This window comes from Lepidothrix coronata, unplaced genomic scaffold (assembly GCF_001604755.1).
Source record: "Lepidothrix coronata isolate B3197 unplaced genomic scaffold, Lepidothrix_coronata-1.0 Scaffold124, whole genome shotgun sequence".
In the NCBI taxonomy this organism is placed as follows: Eukaryota; Metazoa; Chordata; class Aves; order Passeriformes; family Pipridae; genus Lepidothrix; species Lepidothrix coronata.
In genome coordinates, this window is record NW_016690304.1 from 3,959,362 (window position 1) to 3,962,652 (window position 3,291).

Below are 3,291 nucleotides of genomic sequence, written 5' to 3' on the forward strand. Positions count from 1 at the left end.
CTTACCAATCTGGCATGAATGTTGGCAGGGCCCTCATCCCTTCTGTCTCTTCTGCTGTGCTCCTGAGAGCTCCACTATGTTCCCTGTGGCCCTGCCCTGCCAGAGCAATGCTGGCCCAAAACCGCGTGTTGCAAATAAATAAATTTTAAAAACTGAAAAGAAACAAAAATACTTTTTAAGAAGTACTCACTAATATACATGTAAGGGATCCAGTCACTGCTTCAGGGGAGACAATTTAATATCTAAGTGTGTATTTAGGCTCCTGTATGGTACAATTTCCTTTTTGTACCATTTTTGTACCATTTTTGTACAATTTCCTTTTTGTACCTGACACACCTGGAGAACAGTGCCTCAGGGCAGCTCCACACCCTTGCTGGAGAGCACAAGAGGTCAGAAGTGGTCATTATCAGAACTACTTCTTCTAAACCCCACCACAGATATGTTTTAGAGGTCAATTAAATGTTTCTGTGGCAGGTTGACCACAGCTGGCTGTGAGATGCCTACCTGGCTGCTCTCACTTCCCCTCCTCAGCCAGGCAGGGGAGAAAACACAGCAATAAAACTCATGGGTCATGATACGAAGCCAAATAAAGACAGGGAGATTCCTCACCTATTGCCATCACAGGTGCAAGAGAATCAACTTGGGGAAAATAATGTTATTTCTTACCAATTAAACTAGGTCTGGATGGTAAGAAGCAAAGATAAATTACTCTTCCTTACCCACTTTTCCCCAACTGATCCTCCCTCCTTCACTTCTAACTGCTGTGCCTCTCCCAGCTGCTGGCAATGCTTCCCCCCTCTCACCTCTGTCCCCCTGAGGTGCCACACGCAGGGCTGAGGGGCTCAGTGAGGTTTAAGCCAAAGGACTGCTGGAACTGGCCATGCCCAGCCTGGGGCAGCCCCAGCCTCTCCACAGGCCTGCAGCTGTTCCCGGGTGCAGGCACCCCATGCATTCCCAAAGGCAAAAATAAGGAGTAATGCAGTGTCCAATCTTCAGGTGCTCTCTTGGGCCTGTGACCACTTCTTGATGCTTTCACCGTTATAAAGCAGCTCTGCTGATGCACAGACAGCCCAATCCCTTTGGAGACACTGAGGGCAAAAACACCCTCTGGTTTGGGGCAGAAGAGGATGAGGCCAAACTACCACACCCCCATTCCTACAGTCAGCTGCCTTTATTTTTTCTATTGCTTTTCCATCTCTCCTCTCTCTGCACAGACAAACCTGGCAATAATCACAACTGAACAAAAACTGTCTCAAGGCTTTGTTCATTAACCACGTTCAGGAAGCAGAGAGCAAGGCTTCACAAACCTGCTTGTGCATAAACACGCGTTTTATGGCCACTTACTTTGTGTTCTCAAGTAATTTTATTTTGTCTTTTACTCAGCCCTTTCCTCAGTCATTAAGCAACTTCACTGCAGTTTCTTCAAGGTTTTCATGTGGGTTTGGTTTTTTTTTTTTCTTTCTCTCCACTCTTTCAGCAGGCTTTGGGCAAGCACAACCTTGAGCTTGCTCTGCCACTAAGCTGCTCCCAGAAACCTGAAAGCAAAGATCTCACCCAGAAGACATCAGTGAGCACTAACATCTGCACCTCACCACTGAAGGTTGCTGAAACAGGAAGGCAGCTTCGCCTGGAAGAGGTAGGGAAAGGGGATTGCACACTGGAAATGAGCAAGATTAAAAACACCAATCCAGCTGTCACACACAAAGCCATCTGCAAGTTATTGCCACTGTACATCACCCAACAGGCAAACCCACAAACCAGGAACAGGGAGGCAACCAGAGTGAGGCAAGAGTGGGGGTTTCCTTCTGAAAGTAGCAAAATGGAGCTAAGAGGTCAAGCCTGTTAGGAAACCTTCCTTTTTTCCCCCCCATTCCATCACACAATCCTTTTGCAGTTTCACTGCACATAATGGAATTAAGGTTTAGTGGAAAGCAGAGACCAAAACCAACAGACTTACTAATTATCATCCCAAATAACTGCAGCCTGCCTGTGAAGGCGGCAGCTGTGTCCCCTCCAGAGGAGAGGGGAGGCACAGGTGGGCTGCCATCCTGACAGAATGGGACCAGCAGCTCACAGGGAACAGTGAGGCTGGACAGAAGATCCTTTCCACCCAGAGCAATTTATTCTAGACTGGATAAACAGGCTCCCTGGATGGATTTTAAAAATTCATGCAGAAAAATGTGGCTGTCTGGGAAGTGTGTTTGTCTGTGGCGTTTTTAGCAGAGAAACACCCCCCCCAATGAAAACCATCTAATCCTGCTACAACACACACACCTGTGTATGTATATTAAGATAAATAGAGAACCTTAATGTTGCTCACATCTACAGCTAATAAACTGAATGAAAGCAACTACACTTACATCTCAGTGGGGGAACATAAAGGGCCATGGCTCACACTCGGGCTGGGGAACCAGCAGAGATGAGCCCTCATCCACATTACTGTCAGAGAAGCAGAAATCACCAGGCTCTTTTCTCAAAGCCAGCCAAATTTCACCACAGCTGGGCCAAAACCAGGTCACCCTTCTTCTCCCCGTCTAGTCCTGCTTTAATATGTCCAGAGGGAGTCTGAAGGTCAGAAGAACTTGTACATCCCGTTCATTTTTCAAGAACAAAGATTCAGTGATGGATTACTTGGGTAACAGTGATTCATTTTGTTTTCTCTTGCAGTCCCATTAAAAGTCTATGCATTTTAATGCTCTTCAACAAAGCCTCCAAGTTATAGATCCATATTAACAAGCACAATGAGAAAACCAACCTCTTCCTGCCTTTCTGCTGTTCTCCCCAAACTCATTCAAATTACCTAAAGCTTTTCTGTAACAAACACAAGAGGAAGAGACTATCACCACTCAGCAGTAGCCTCAAGAAGCATAAATACATTAGCTAATGGGCTGTTTGCAAGCTGCAATGGTCAATTAAATATAGAGAAAACATCATCCCAGTGACAGTACAGCACCCCATCTTAATCCCATCAAGGCACAGGCAAACAAGCTCATCATAGTTTGCTTCCAGCCCTGCCATCCTCTTAGAGCCAGAAAAGCCAGGTGAATTTTCCCACAACCCCTCTGAACTGAAAAGCTAACATTGTTTAGAGTACTAGAGGATTGATTAACTTTCAAGAGCACTTATGTAAAGATCAGACACTTAGTCAATATTATTTTGCTCTTTTAACCTTCTAGTTAGAGAGAGGTATAAAAACTGCCTAAAAGGTACAATGTAAAATTTTATTTTCATCCTCTTTTATTTCATTGTAATTTGTTGTTCATTAAAAAAAAAAAAAAAAGTAAAAAAAGA